The sequence below is a fragment of the Erythrolamprus reginae genome, chromosome 4 (assembly GCF_031021105.1).
Source record: "Erythrolamprus reginae isolate rEryReg1 chromosome 4, rEryReg1.hap1, whole genome shotgun sequence".
Lineage (NCBI taxonomy): Eukaryota > Metazoa > Chordata > Lepidosauria > Squamata > Dipsadidae > Erythrolamprus > Erythrolamprus reginae.
In genome coordinates this window covers 67,945,182-67,962,159 of record NC_091953.1, presented here as the reverse complement: position 1 = coordinate 67,962,159, position 16,978 = coordinate 67,945,182, and the positions used below count along the sequence as shown (strand labels likewise).

At 43.2% G+C, this 16,978-nt stretch overlaps 1 protein-coding gene across 1 annotated transcript in view; it reads right to left on the bottom strand.

Annotated features, from left to right (window-relative positions):
- RPL8 (ribosomal protein L8) overlaps positions 1 to 16,978 on the bottom strand; it is a 149,819-nt gene that overhangs the window by 81,130 nt on the left and 51,711 nt on the right. The window lies entirely within an intron of this gene.

The window sequence follows — 16,978 nt, the reverse complement described above, 5'->3', positions numbered from 1 at the left end:
AGCTGTTGCGTGTTCACTGGGCAGCCCCCAGGAGAGACGGCAGACAGAGAGATGTGATCATCGCTTTCCTCAGTGAAAAAAAAGCAGAGATGATTTATAAAACTTTGAAGACTTCTACGAGCCTTAAACAAGACGGAAATGAGATAAGGGTTCTGAGGGATCTTTCCTGGGAAACCCTGAGAGCGAGAGCTGTGTTGAAACCAATTGCAAGCCGGCTATATCAAAGTGGAACCAGATTTAGCTGGGGCTACCCAGTGGCCATCTTGGTGTTCCAGGACAATAAAATGTACAGAGCACGTTCATTGGAGGAGGGAAAGGCTTTACTGGATCAACTGGGGATTAAGTTTGATGAAACTGGAGCACTAGCATATGAAGGAGAAGAGGCTTTTGACGGTCGGAGTACCCCAGATGAGGAGGAAAGACGAAGGGAAGAGCAGCTGAAGGAGTTAAGCGGGCAGGTGGAGGCCATCAGAAAGGAGCAGAGAAGAACACGGGCTCTGCGTGAGAAGAGAGCCAGAAAGTGATGGTGTTTGGTCCCTATTCTATTGGAATAATCGATGTGAATAAAGACTACACAAGAGGAAAACAGATTAGAAAAAAACCACATTGCCAAAAACATTTTTTGATATGGTAGGATAATTAAATCTTTGGAGAATCCTTCATCCAAAACAGTTCACATAAGCATGGAAGTCAAACAAACAAACAAACAAATCTCCCAACCACATAAACCATATACAAGAATAAACATGGCCTTGGAATCTAGTGAACTGTGTAAAAATATAGAAAAAATAGAAATTACTCCAAATTTTTGGGCAGATCATAATCCCATTAAGATAGCATGGAAAAATATAAAATAAAGTAATAGAAGATGAACATCTAATACACAATTAGTCCAAGACAGCCAATATTGATAGAAAAAGAATTGGATTTATTTGTAGAAGAAAATAGAAAACAGCCTACTACCATGCAAAACCTTTGGGACATTATTCTAGAGGTATAGCAATATCTTATAGCGCAAAGAAATATAAAGAAAGAATGAAACAATATAATAATATACTACAAGAAATTAAACAACTAGAAAGTAAGGCTCAGGGAAAACCAGGAGATGAAGGGATAGAAGAGTCACTAGCAACATCTAATCATAAATAGAACTTAAAAGATGAAATGGTGTACATCAGGAACCTCAAATTTATGAAACAATCATATTTTGAAAATGTGAACAAACCAGTAAGGTGGCTTGCATATGAAATAAACAAGAGAGGAAGTTGATTGATAGAACATAAAAACATACTAAACAACTAAAACATAAAGTAGGAAATCTACAAAACAATGAGGAAAAAAATAAAAGAGATAGTAGCTGGATTTTTTGAAAACCTTTACAAACAATATGCAATAGGGACAGATAAAATAAATGAATATCTTCAACAGAAATCCATTCCGACTATAAATGAAGAGTATAAACAAATGTTGAACAAAGAAATAACTCTGGAAGAATTAAGACATGCTACCCAAAAACAGAAGAACAATAAAATACCTGGACTAGATGGCTTTCCAGCTGAATTCTATAAAATAATCAATGAAACAATACAACAATTGCAACTGGAACTATACAATGAATTTTTGACTCATGGGAAAATACCCGAATTGTAGAGGGAGACACATATCACCACATTACTGAAAGAAGGTGCAGATCTACATTTCATTCAAAATTACAGGCCAATCTCATTGTTAAATACTGACTACAAAATGTTTATGAATATAACGGCAGAAAATATTAAATAAAATATACATTTGGACCAAAATGGATTTCTGCCAATGAGACAAATTAGATCAAATATAAGAATGGCTTTAAATATTTTAGAATATTATGAGGCACATTAAATTCTTAAGTAGAGGTACCACTGCATTCTTGAAAATTTGTCACCAAATTCCATTTTTCTAATTAATAATTTCATATATTGCCAATTTACAGCTCTTATCTTCCTGGATGCACACGAAGTATTTGACAATTAAAAGGGGATACAAAAAAATAAAAAAGGGTTCAGTTCAAAGTTCTGCTCAGATTAAAGAAATTGGAGTTTGAGAAGGGTTGATTAAGCTTGGAGTATTATTTTATTTGCTCTTCTTTTAACTTTAATTATTTTTTCTATTTAGATATATGAATTTAGGAATTGCTGATCTATTTTAATAAAGTTAGAAGTACTGTATTGATTATAATAAGATACGTAGTAGGTGATACTGATTTGGATTAATGTATAAATGGAATTGAATTTAGAATTGTTGGGGAGATTAATTATATTAATTATTTTTAATTGATTGAACATAGAGAATATTTAGAAATTCGTATATGTTTATGTTTTGTTTTTAATTTTCTTTTGTTAACATCTGATTGGCTATACAAAGTTTTCTTGGTTTATAGAAAAATGTATAAAGAAAGAAGGAAGCACTTTGGCATAATGGTTAATAAGTTAGAAATATAATTGGTGTTGTACTTTTTGAAGGAACATTAAGGAGGGAATTTAATTAAAAGAAAAGTATGTACCTGGATGACAACATTAGAAAAAAAAAGTTTTGCAACTTTTTTGATGATTGATATTAGTTACTAACAAAATATCACATTTTATTCATGGAAAATTAGATGGTACACTGTATTGTTTGAATATATGTTGAGAGAATTTTTTTAAAAAAATTACACCTCCCCCAAAAAGTCCTTCCTTCCTCCATTTCTCCATTCATCTTATTCTTCCTTCCTTCTTTCCTTGTTCCCTCCATTTCTCCTTCCTTCCTCTCCTTTTCTCTCTCTCTCTCTTGTTTTCTTTCTCTCTCTCTCACTCTCTCTTGCTCACTCTCTCTTGCTTTCTCTCTTGCACTCTCTTTCTCACTCTCTCTCTTGCTATCTCTCTTCCTCCCTGCATCCCTTTCTCTCTCCCTCTTTCTCACCCCTCTTTCTTTCTATTCCTTCCTACCCTCCCTCCTTCCTTCCTCTCCTTCTCTCTCTCTCTCTTTCTCTTTCTCTCTTGCTTTCTTTCCCTTCCTTCCTTTCTTCCCTCTCTTAATTGCTCCCTTCCTTCTTTCTCAGCCAAAGGTCCGCTAGGTGTAAGGGGGGTGGGAGGGACCTCCAGGCCTCACCTCACCCTCCTTCTCTGCCTGCCTGTCTTGCCTTAGCCAAAGGTCCGCCAGGTGTAGGGGGGTGGGAGGGAGCTCCTGGCCATCCCCCACCCTCCTTCTCTGCCTTCCTCAGCAAAGTTCTTAGAGAGAGAGAGAGAAAAAAAAGTTTTAAGCAGCTTGTCTGAAAGAGAGACGGCTTCCATCCCCCGCCCTTTTGGTTTAACATTAACCACACTACCACAGAGACAAAATATCTATGGTAGTGTGGTTAATATTAAATAAACAGCGCTGCCAGGCACCCCAGCAGGAGAAAGCAGGCTACCTTCTCCTACCTCACTCTCAGCTGGCTGGCTGGCTGGCTCCTTTCTATCTATAGTGGTAACACACATCCCCCCACCCCTACTTGCCGATGCCGTTGCTGTCCAGGCTCAGCAAAGCCAGTCCAAAATATCATTCTGAGGAAGAGGGGCGGAAATGCCTCATTGGTGCTGCCATCTTGTCTGGGACGATATTGGTGTGGAGCGAAATTTTGTGTGAGAAGCGAGCAAAAGAGCGACCGAAGCGGAGACATGACCGAGCGATTGCACACCTTCAAAAAACCCTGCACAGATCTTTCCTGATGACTACGCAGCCACGCGGCCATGCAAGTTAGAGGCAACAGTGAAGCCCCAGGGTATTTTAATTTCCCCATGCCTGACAACATACTGTAGGTGGGTCTTCAATAGCTTACGAAGGGCAAGGAGGTTGGAGGCAGTTCTGATCTCTGGGGGGAGTTGATTCCAGAGGGACGGGGCCACCACAGAGAAGGCTCTTCACCTGGGGCCCGCCAGACGACATTGTTTAGTTGACAGGACCCAGAGAAGGCCAACTCTGTGGGACCTAATCGGTCGCTGGGATTCGTGCGGCAGAAGACAGTTCCAAATGTATTCTGGTCCGATGCTATGTAGGGCTTTATAGGTTATTAGCAACACTTTGAATTGTGACCGGAAACTAATCGGCAGCCATCTAGGAAGCCCCACGTTAGCTCTCATGGCCACCTTCTGCACAATCTGAAGTTTCCGAACACTCTTCAAAGGTAGCCCCATGTAGAGAGCATTGCAGTAGTCCAATCTTGAGGTGATGAGGGCATGAGCGACTGTGAGCAATGACTCCCTGTCCAAATAGGGTCGCAACTGGTGCACCAGGCGAACCTGGGCAAATGCCCTCCTCACCACAGCTGAAAGATGGTGCTCTAATGTTAGTTGTGGATTGAGGACGCCCAAGTTGTGGACCCTATCCGAGGGGGACAGTAACTCCCCCCCAGGGTAATGGATGGACAGATGGAATTGTCGTTGAGAGGCAAAACCCACAGCCATTCCGTCTTGTCAGGGTTGAGTTTGAGCCTGTTGACACCCATCCAGAGCCCAGCAGCCTGCAGGCACCGACACATCACTTCCACTGCTTCACTGACTGGACATGGGGTGGAGATGTACAACTGGGTATCATCAGCATACTGATGATACCTCACCCTATGCCCTTGGATGATCTCACCCAGCGGTTTCATGTAGATATTGAATAGCAGGGGGAGAGGACCGCCCCCTGAGGCACCCCACAAGGGAGAGACCTAGATGTCGACCTCTGACCCCCCACTAACACCGACTGCGCCCGACCAGAGAGGTAGGAGGAGAACCACTGGAGAACAGTGCCTCCCACTCCCAACCCCTCCAGCTGACGCAGAAGGATACCATGGTAGATGATATCGAAAGCCGCTGAGAGGTCAAGAAGCATCAGGACAGAGAAAAAGCCCCTGTCCCGAGCCTGCCAGAGATCATCCATCAGTGCAAGCAAAGCAGTTTCTGTGCTGTAGCTGGGCCTGAATGCTGACTGTTGAGGGCCTAGATAATCAGTTTCCTCTTTGGAATGATGTAACTGCTTAAGTTTAACTGTTAACCAAGGTTTATTGTTGCTCTATATTCGCAAGTTCCTGGTTGGTACACATAGGTCTTCACAGAAGCTGATATATGATGTTACAGTATCTGTGAGTTTATCCAAGTCTGCAGAGGTGTCTTTAAAAATATTCCAGTATGTTGAGTCAAAGCAAGCCTTTGTCTCTTCAGTCCAAGTTCTCACTGATTTAATTGTTGGTTTTGTGGTTTTAAATCTTTGTTTGTAAGTAGGTACAAGGTGAATCATGCAATGATCAGAGTGGCCCACAGCTGCTCTTGGTAAGGAACGATAAGCATCTTTTAGTGTTGTGTAGCAGTGGTCTAAGATATTTTTGCCTCTGGTGGGACAATTGACATGATGAAAGTATTTTGATAGCTCTTCCCTTAAGTATGCCTTGTTTAAAACTCCCAAAATAATGGCCAGTGAATCAGGGTATTGGGCTTCAGCCTCCATAATTTGATCAGCTAGAGTTCTTAATGCCTTTTTTACAGATGCTTGTGGATGGATGTAAACCACAAATATTAGGAAAGAATTAATCTCTCGAGGAGAATAAAAGAGTTTGCAGTTAATAATTAAAGACTCCAAGTTTTCATCACAGAATTTTTGTATTATGGTGATGTCCTGAGAGTTGTTGTTGAAAAAGCTCCTCCTCCCTCCCCATAATTCTGCAATCCTATCTGCATGAAGTATCTGAAAACCCTGTATGTGCATGCTATTATCATCAATTTCCTCATTCAGCCAGATTTCAGAAAAGCATAGAACAGATGCATTGTGAAAATCAGAATTGCATCTGTTTAAAAGAAGTATTTCATCCACCTTATTGGCAAGTGAATGTAAATTGATAACAAAGATTGAAGGGAGCGTTTTTTTAAAAAAATCCCTTATTCCTTAGTCTATTTAAAATTTTTGCCCTTTTACCTCTTCGTCTCTGCTGTCTGCGTTTGTTTTTGGTGATCCATGGTTGCTGGGAAATGGCTTCCTCCTGTGCTAAAATCTCCTCCATGTTTGTAAAGACAGGTGGGGGTGAAGTTACAGAGAACTGCTCCTTAAAGAAACATTCCTTAATTCTTAGCAGGTGGTCTCTTGAGTATGAAATCCATTGAGAATTTCAGGGAATAGTAGAAAATGAAGAAACCATTTGAGAGCATTTCACCAAGGCAGCTTTCGTTGGTATCATCTTAGAGTATCTTACAGACTAGATGTGGTTTTGTAGAGTTAACAAACCCTAGCGGTTGTTCCATATACAGATCTTGATTTGATTTAATGATTTGATTTATTGGATTTGTATGCCGCCCCTCTCCTCTATTGCACCATGTAGGAATGCTGTCTTTATATCAAAATGTCTAGTTTTCATACCTCTTGATGCTGCAATCTGATTGTTGTATGCTTTACTACAGCAGCAAAGGTCTGGTCATAATCCAAACCATACACCTGAGAATAAACCTTAGCAACTAGCCTGGATTTGTGTCTCTCTATTTCTCCCTTTTCATTTTGCTTAGCCTTGAATACCCATTTATTTATTGTTTTGTTCCTGTGTAGAGCATCTATCTCTTCCTGTGCTGCTCTTCTCCAAATTTCTGCCTTATTAGGTGAGCATATGTATTAGTTCATTCCATGATGTTGGTTCATTTTATTTTTGATTAGCTAGATATGTGAGCCTGTCTGATGGTATACCTTTGTTGGATCTTAGAAACATAGAAACATAGAAGTCTGACGGCAGAAAAAGACCTCATGGTCCATCTAGTCTGCCCTTATACTATTTTCTGTATTTTATCTTAGGATGGATATATGTTTATCCCAGGCATGTTTAAATTCAGTTACTGTGGATTTATCTACCAGATCTGCTGGAAGTTTGTTCCAAGGATCTACTACTCTTTCAGTAAAATAATATTTTCTCATGTTGCTTTTGATCTTTCCCCCAACTAACTTCAGATTGTGTCCCCTTGTTCTTGTGTTCACTTTCCTATTAAAAACACTTCCCTCCTGGACCTTATTTAACCCTTTAATATATTTAAATGTTTCGATCATGTCCCCCCTTTTCCTTCTGTCCTCCAGACTATACAGATTGAGTTCATTAAGTCTTTCCTGATACGTTTTATGCTTAGGACCTTCCACCATTCTTGTAGCCCGTCTTTGGACCCGTTCAATTTTGTCAATATCTTTTTGTAGGTGAGGTCTCCAGAACTGAACACAGTATTCCAAATGTGGTCTCACCAGCATTCTATATAGTGGGATCATAATCTCCCTCTTCCTGCTTGTTATACCTCTAGCTATGCAGCCAAGCATCCTACTTGCTTTCCCTACCGCCTGACTGCACTGTTCACCCATTTTGAGACTGTCAGAAATCACTACCCCTAAATCCTTTTCTTTTGAAGTATTTGCCAACACTGAACTGCCAATACAATACTCAGATTGAGGATTCCTTTTCCCCAAGTGCATTATTTTACATTTGGAAACATTAAACTGCAGTTTCCATTGCTTAGACCATTTATCTAGTAAAGCTAAACCATTTACCATATTACAGACGCCTCCAGGAATATCAACCCTATTGCACACCTTAGAGCAGAGGTCCCCAACCGCCGGTCCGCGGACCGGGACCGGGCCGTTGGAGTTTTCCAGCCGGTCCGCGGCGCCGCTGCCCTCCCGGCAGAGGACATTATGCAGGACAGGGTGGGGCATCGGGCAGGGCGGGGAGAATCAGGAGGCTCCTTTGGCGGCTGGGGGCTGCCTGGCTTTGTGATTTTGGCTGGGGGGGAGTTAGGAAGGTCCTACTTCTCCCCCCCCCCAGCCAAAAACTCAAAGCCTATCTGCTGGATACGGGCGATGAGCGGGACGAGCGGCGCCGAAGCCGGTGGCGGTGGCAGCTGCTGCAAGAGGCTTCCGCGCCGCTCTGTCCCACTCATCGCCCGTATCCAGCAGATAGGCTTTGAGTTTTTGGCTGGGGGGGGGGAGAAGTAGGACCTTCCTAAGTCCCCCCCCAGCCAAAAACTCAAAGCCTATCTGCTGGATACGGGCGATGAGTGGGACAGAGCGGCGCGGAAGCCTCTTGCAGCAGCTGCCACAGCCACCGGCTTTGGCGCCGCTCATCCCGCTCATTCCCCGTGTCTGGCAGAAGCTGCTTCCCGAGTGCTCTTGGCTGGCGGGATTCAAAGTGCTGGGGTGGGGGGTGTCCTGACAGCCCCCCCACCCCAGTGCTTCGCCTCCCGCTGGGACACCCCCCACCCCAGCACTTTGAATCCCGCCGGCCAAGAGCACTCGGGCAGCAGCTTCTGCCAGACACGGACAATTAGCGGGACGAGCGGCGCCGAAGCCGGTGGCTGTGGCAGCTGCTGCAAGAGGCTTCCGCGCCGCTCGTCCCACCCATTGCCCTTATCCAGCAGAAGCTGCTGCCCGAGTGCTCTTGGCCGGTGGGATTCAAAGTGCTGGGGTGGGGGGTGTCCCAGCAGGAGGCGAAGCACTGGGGTGGGGGGGCTGTCGGGACACCCCCCACCCCAGCACTTTGAATCCCGCCGGCCAAGAGCACTCAGGCAGCAGCTTCTGCTGGATACGGGCGATGGGTGGGACGAGCGGCGCGGAAGCCGGTGGCTGTAGCAGCTGCTGCAAGAGGCTTCCGCGCCGCTCTGTCCCACTCATCGCCCGTATCCAGCAGATAGGCTTTGAATTTTTGGCTGGAGGGTGGAGAAGTAGGACCTTCCTAACTCCCCCCCCAGCCAAAATCACAAAGCCAGGCAGCCCCCAGCCGCCAGAGGAGCCTCCTGATTCTCCCCGTCCTGTGGAGAAGTGTGGAGGGCTGCGTCACTAAGCTCCACCCCTCCATAACCCCACCCCCATATGACCAAAGCCCCGCCCCCCGGGCCGTGGAAAATTGGTCTAGCTTAAAGCCGGTCCCTGGTGCAAAAAAGGTTGGGGACCTCTGCTTTAGAGTCATCGGAAAATAGGCAAACCTTCCCTACCAAACCTTCCCCTATGTCACTCACAAATATATTAAAAAGAATAGGACCCAGAACAGACCCTTGTGGCACACCGCTTGTAACCTGACTCTGCTCAGAATACTCGCCATTAACAATAACTCTCTGATGTCTACGCTTCAGCCAGCTGCAAATCCATTGAACTATCCAGGGATTAAGTCCAATCTTCACTAATTTATCTATCAGCTCTTTATGTGGAACCGTATCAAAGGCTTTGCTGAAGTCCAGGTAGGCAATATCCACGGCACCACCTTCATCCAACACCTTTGTGACATAGTCAAAGAAATCAATGAGATTAGTCTGACATGATTTGCCTTCAGTAAAGCCATGCTGATTTGGGTCCGATAAGTTATTGTTTTTAGGTGCTGATTTATCCTCTTTTTGAGTAGAGTCTCCATCATTTTAACTACAACTGATGTCAAGCTTACTGGCCTGTAGTTACCAGCTTCTTCTCTACTGCCCTTCTTGTGAATAGGCACAACACTGGCCATTCTCCAATCCTCAGGAACTTCTCCTGTTAACAAGGATTGGTTAAACAAATCAGTCAGGGGGGTAGTAATGACAGATCTGAGTTCTTTAAGAACTCTGGGGTGGATGCCATCTGGACCCATTGCCTTATTTATCTTTAATCGTTCAAGTTCTTCTAAGACATCGGCTGAATCCGTATAGCTGGAAGCAATGCTATATCCCTCTATAGTATTATTTTGTAAGATCTTTCTGAATGTCTGAGTACTAGAGCTTCATTTTCATTAGAATTTGCTTCACTTGTTGCACCCTGTGGAACCAGGTTTCCATCAACTACTTCTCCCAAAGGATATCCATCATTGACTAACATGGTTTCTATTTTGGTGTTGATCAAGATAGCTGGATTACCAGTCTCAGTTGGCTGAAGGGCAAATTTGTCTAGAGGCATGTATGTGGTTGGGTCTTTCATCAAACTTAGTTACTTGAGCCACTACTATTTGGTTAGTTTGGGGATTATGTACCCTGTAACCTTTAGTGCCCAGAGAGTAACCCACCATGATGCCTTCAAATGTGGTTGCATCAAGTTTTGATCTTCTGTCTGCAGGAATGTCTGCATAGGACTTACTGCCAAATACTCTTATATGATTTACATTCGGCTTTCTGCCATGCCAAAGCTCATACAGAGTCTTCTGAGTGGCTTTTGTTGGTAGTATTTTTTGTAATTAAATAATGGCCATGGCAGCTTTGCCCCAATGTACTTGACCCAAGTTGGCATCTTTTAACATGCAGCATATAATCTCTAAAGTATATCTGTTTCTTCTTTCAATTACGCCATTTTTCTCTGGACATGAGGCCACTGTGAGCCTATGTTGGATTCCATTTTCTCCTAGGAAAGAATCTATGGATCTACTAAAATATTCGCCTCCTCTGTCAGTTTGTAATGACTGTGGTTTTCTACCAAATTTATTTGAGACCATTGTGATATAATCCCTGAATTTTGTGTTCAGTTTCTGACTTGTGTTTTAGTAGCTAACATGTGGTGTGCCTGCTGAAGTCATCCACAAAAAGTAAAAGATAATCATTGCACCCTGTGGATACCTGAGGCATAGAACAACAAAGATCAGAATGTATTAGGTCTAATGGCCATTTGGATTGCCTCTGACTTTGTTTAGGGAAAGGAGATCTAATACCCTTCTCTGTTATACAACATCTACATATTGAATTTACCTGTTTCTTATTTTTAATATTTAAACCAGGAGCAAGTTCTTTATTTTCTAAATCAATTATGGCATTCTTATCTCTATGGCCAAACCTTCTGTGCCACAGTTCCAGGTACATCTCTGGATTGTTGTTTTGTACTGTATAAGCTCTTGTAGGTTCATTAATGTAGGACTTAGCATGGAGCTCAAATATGCCATCACACTTTGTGCCCAAACAAAATAACCTACGATCTTTGGAAATAAAACATTGATTATTTTCAAATTCTACAAGAAATCCTTTCTTAGTCAAAGTTGGGTTGCTCAATAAATTGGTTTGACATACAATAATACCTCATCTTACAAACTTAATTGGTTTTGGAACGAGATTCGTAAGGTGAAAAGTTCGTAAGATGAAACAATGTTTCCCATAGGAATCAATGGAAAAGTGAATAATGCGTGCAAGCCCAAAACTCACCCCCTTTGCCCATTACAACTGGCATTCATATCCTTGTTCGGGGTGGTGGGCGGTGGGGGGGGTGGATGTGACATTCCCGGCGCTGCTGCTGCTGCTCAAAGGGAAACCGCCGCCGCTGCCACTATCCTCTTGTCCTGGCCAGAGGGATGGAATCCGCTGGGATGTGGCAGCCCCACCCTTTGGGAGGATGGGGCTGGAGCAGAGGGGCAGCTGCAGGAGGCCCCCTGCATTGTTTGGAGGCTCAGTGCCAGGGCTGTCAGCAAAGGGGCTGGCTTGGCAAAAGCACTCCCAGCGAAGGGGCTGTGGGAGGGTTTTCTCCGAGCGCTTCGGGAACGCCTGCCCTGCCTCTCCTGCAGCCCCTTCACTGACAGCCCTGGGCAAAAGTGCTCCCAGCGACACAGGAGTGATATTGTCTCCCTGACAAGGTGCTCTCTTTCCTGGAGGATATCTTCATTGACTGGGGCATCTTTGCCGCTGCTGCTAAAGAAATTCTCCAGGAAACAGGAGTTCTCCTTCCTGGCAAGCGGGCGAAGCGGGAGCGATATTGTCTCCCTGACAAGGTGCTCTGTTTCCTGGAGGATTTCTTTAGCAGCAATTGCAAAGGCGACCAGTCAGTGAAGAAATCTTCCAGGAAAGAGAGCAGCTTGTCAGGGAGACAATATCGCTCCCGCTTCACCTGCTTGCCAGTGAGGAGAGTTGCTCTCCTTCCTGGAGGATTTCTCCCTCGACTTCTCCCCCGTCGCTTACAGGGCGGTGGCATCATGTGGGTGGTGGGGATTCCCCACTGAACATATGAGTGTCCAGAGCCTCCCTGAGCTTCCGGCATTTGGGGAAGCCTGGGAAGCCTCCCAAAGCTCATATGATAGGCGAGGAATCCCCACTGCCCACGCTGAAGCCGCAGCTCTTCCACACATCCCGACTCCCCCAGCCTCTGTGGTGCCGCCCGGCTGTCATGTTGTTAAGAAGTGAGAAGAGGAGGAGGAGCCGGGTGCCAGTGGTGGTGGAGGAAGGCAAATGCCAGGGAGCTGTCAGCCGGTTGTGTGGCTGGGAGGGAGGCGAGGGACAGCAGGAGGAGGAGGAGGGAGGGAGGTTGGGAAGAGGCATGACCAGGCCAGCCACGGGGGAGGAGAAAGATGGGCAGGACCCAATACCAGAGCTGCACCTCCTCTTCCTCCTCCTCTTCCTCCGCCGCCTCCCCAAGCCTTCCCAAGTTCAGAAAGGGCGCAAGGCGCAGCCTCCGGCGTGGGGCTACCTGTCAGCCTAAGCTTTTGTTGCCTGTGAAGAAGCCATGGAACAGAGCAAACAATTCAACAAGGGCTGCTCCCTGCGGGGAGGGGGAGCTTTGTCCTCTGTTCTCCTGAAGACGTTTGCTCTGTTCCACGGCTTCTTTGCAGGTGATGAAAGCTTAGGCTGACAGGTAGCTGCTGGCCAACTGGGCATCCCTTGGTGGAGCACTGGCTTCCTCCGCTGGTGCTGGGAAAAGGCTGAATTGCCCCGCTCCTGGCTCCAGGAAGGCTCGTTTTACCTTTTCGCTCCTGGCTAGGTTTAGCCGTGGCCGCCCTCGACGGTGAGCTGTCAGTGTCTCCAGCCGCTTAGCTCCTCTCAATGGAGCTCAGCCAAACAAAACCTCCCAGAAGGGAATCCCAGTGGGGGCGGTAAGCAAATAGGAAATTCCTAGCGGTGACAGTCACAAGGCAGGGGAATCCCTGCATCAGTAAGCGAGCGCACTTGCAGTAAGGGAGCACACACACCCAGGCTTGGGTTCGTAAGGTGAAAATGGTTCTTAAGATGAGGCAAACAAATCTTAAACTCCGGGTTTATATCACAAAAAGTTCGTATGAAGAGTCGTTCGTAAGACGAGGTATCACTATATATTAGATTATATGTATCATCTGTGGGACAGTAAATAGCTTAGCCTTTTGCAGTGCTTTCCACTGATTGGGCAAGCTAAACCATGCCTCCTTTTGCCTGGGTACCTTGTTTGCATACATTGTTTCAGTTTGCTTTCTGTAGTCCTGGGAGAATCTTTTTTGCAGAGAAAACTCACTTTGCAGCAAATTAAATGTCTCATCGAAGGTGCAATCTCTTGCATTCAGACTTGAAATAAAAAACATATACATGTCTGGTAAAGAAGCAAGTAGAAGTCCTGATTTTAACTCATCTGTAAATGTGACACTTGTTTCTAAAAGCTTTTGAATTACATTTAGCATATTCTCAATATGGGCTTCTAAATCTCCTTCTTTCTGAAGTTTTAAAGAAAACAGTTGTCTGTAAAGATCAACGTTAGAAGACTTTATTTGGTTGCCAAATATTTTGTGCAATGCCTTGAGCATATCTGAAGCTAAAGTTTCATTTTTAACATAGACCAATAGTGAATCTGATAAAGTACAAATGATTATTTATTTATTTCAACTTCTATGCTGCCCAATCCTGAAGGACTCAAGGCAGCTTACAATAACAATATAAATACAAAAACAAGCAGAATATACTATCTAAAACTATAAAACCCTCATGAAAAAACCAATAGTTGAACAATCAAGACAACATGCATGCCTACCATTCATATGATTTGGCCATAAAAGTTGTTAGTTCATGGCCCTCAGACCTGCCTACAAAGCCAGATCTTCGTGGCCTTACGGAAGGCCAGTAGGGTGGCCTTACGCAAGGCCAGTTGAACAGTATGGACATTGGGTAGGAGTTGATTCCATAGAGCTGGAGTGGCAACAGAAAATGCCCTTCCCGCCAATCTGCATTGCTTAGTCGACAGGACCTGGAGGAGGCCAACTCTGTGTGCTCTCATTGGTCTCTGGGAGGTATTCGGCAGGAGACAGTCCCATAAATAGCCTGGCCCTGAACCATTACATTAGCCATTAGATTATATTCTGTGCCTTGAGGTCTGAATCCTCCCATCACGTTTTTTCAGGATCAGCCTGAGGATTTGTTTCTGTTAATACATGAGATGTTCCTTCTTCATTCAATAAAATAGAATAGAATTCTTTATTGGTCAAGTGTGATTGGACACACAAGGAATTTGTCTTGGTGCATATACTCTCAGTGTACATAAAAGAAAAAGATACATTTGTCACGAATCATGTGGTACAACACTTAATGATTGTCATAGGGATCAAAGCAATGAAGAAACAATCAATATTAATAAAACTCTTAGGACGCAAGCAACAAGTTACAGTCATACAGTCCTAAGTGGGAGGAAAAGGATGATAGGAATGATAGTCTTTTATTCTGAAGACCCAGGAGTCATAAATTGCCTTTGAAAGCTTTCCTAAAATGGCTCTTCTAGACATACTGCTTGCCCCATTTTAACTTCCTTTTCAAACTATAAAATCCCATAATAGGTTTACAGTTGAATGTTTAGGAAACAAGGATCATATATTTGTTTATGCAGCAAAAATATTATTTTTAGGCAGATTTAAACAAGCTATACCCTTCTTTGTTTGCATATAAATCTAGATACATATTCCAACCATTTTCATATTCCGAATATTTTTACATATCCCTAAGCATCCAAACTATCCAAACCACTCAAACCATCCTCTGCTACCATATTAGACAATATATTTATTTTAACTTAACTATATTTTGGAACCGTGTATGGACTTCCCTTTAAAAGAAGTATGTTAGAGTTTAGTGTTTAAATAAAATATTTGCAATATTTATTATATACAATTTTAGAGAAAAGGATAGGAAAGAATAGATTTCTAAGCCTATCAAATGCTGGAACCTAAGTACTACTTCCCTGCTCAAAAATGAGCTTAGGTACTACAAAAGCCACTTCTGGAAGCCTCCATGGCCACTCACACTTAACAATAGTCAAATATATATATATATCTTATCTGTCTTTTGTTAGGCTGTTAAACCTCTTTGCTGGGCAGCAGATTCTTTGGTCTCTTTGGTTCTCTTCAGACTCCAGGAGTCTTGTGGTGCGTTTTTGTGCTCTTGGCGCCAAAAGTAACAGTTCTTAATTTCTGTCAATCAAGACGACTTGTGAGTTGTTCCCACTGTTCTTTTTCTTTAACTTTCCTGCTATCATTTTTAATCTGGATCTATGATTATTTCAATCATTTCCCCTCATTGCTATCTTCCATATTTTTGGGAGTATAAGATGCATCTTTTTACTCCCCAAAAGAGGGTGAAAACCTGGATTCATCTTATACACTGAATGTAGCCCCACCCAGCAACCAAGGGGTAAAAGTGAAAGTGAAACTAATGCTGCAAGGAAGCAATGTTTTGTGTGATAGAGGTAGAGGCAGAATGTTATTTTCTTTTGTTAATTAAACTGCAGAAACTAGATGCAAGGTGGTAAGTCAATAACTATAAGTGTCTGTAGAATGTTCAAATTATTAGACTTACTTTTTAAAGACTGCTTTATTATTGTTCTAGACCAGTATTTTTCAACCAGTGTGCCGCGGCACACTAGTGTGCCGCAAGACATGGTCAGGTGTGCCGCGAAGCTCAGCAAGAGAGAAAGAGAGAGAGAAAGAAAGCAAGAGAGAGAAAGAGAGAGAAAGAGAAAGAAAGCAAGAGAGAGAGAAAAAGAGAAAGAAAGCAAGAGAGAGAGAGAGAGAGAAAGCAAGAGAGAGAGAGAAAGAGAGGCAGGGAAGGAGGGAAAGATAGAAAGAGCAAAAAAGAGAGGAAGGAAGGAAGAGAGAAAGAGGGATGGAGAGAGAGAGGAAGGAAGGAAGAGAGAGAAAGAGGGAGAGAAATAGAGTGAAAGGGAGGAAGAGAGAGAGATATAATTTTTTTGTCCAAACTTTTTTTAGTGCCACTCCCCCCGGCTAAAGGTGCCCCATTATTTTGTATGTGTAAAAAATGTGCCGCAGCTCAAAAAAGGTTGAAAATCACTGTTCTAGACAACTTAAGGAAATGAAGAAGCTTTTTAAAATAAATGTTTGATCTGAAGAGGCCCAGTGCTTTTGTATCATCTTTTAAATAGCAGAGAATAATGTCCTGTTTTAGTATTAAGATAAGGCAGCTGGGTTAAACTCTGACTCAGTCATGTTTGGAGTACATATATTTAAATAATTGGGAGTAGTTAGCGTGACTACATTTAAGAAAACTTTCTGGCATTAATATACTGCCCTATTGTACATTTCCTGTATATCATCTGTACTGTTTGCTAGGAGACAAATTGCTGGGAGGCAGAGGCAAACTTTTTCCCCTTTTTTCCTCCCCCAAAATTAAGGTGGGTCTTATACTCCAGGGAATCTTATACAGTAATAGCCAAGTCCTTAATTGTTTTTACTGGGACCAGAAAAATTGTAGTGAATATTGCTTGTACATTATGTAACAAACAATACCTCCTAAAGACAAGTCAAATGCATGCGTCAGAACAGGCTATGTTATCTACACTGTCCATGTGGCCTATTGGGGGAACAAGGAGTATAGATAAATACTAAAGTGTACCTGAGAACATGAGCATTCTATACATTTCAGTTTGTCAATTTTATTCTGTCTTCCCAGATAATCTCCAGTTTCTCTCTCCAGCAGGTAAAAGAGGCATAATATAGATGCTTCTTTTAAATTTAAGCTTAGAAATTTAATAAATTTAAAAAGTGTCTTCCAGTGCAAATTATGGAGAAAAGCTCAATCACAAATATTTCTCTGGATGGCAAGAGGATTTTTTTTTCCTCCTAAAATTTCTTCAGCTCTATCTCCAGTTCCTTCTGCTGTGATTGTCGAAGTCATAAGACTCAGCACCCAAACACTAATATTAAGCTTTCTCCTTTGTACATTGTGTAAAAGGCACCAGAACTGAGGGCTTTTTAAAAAGTCCTGCTAATGCAGAGATCCAGCACTAGCCTTTTACTGTGAGGGTATGG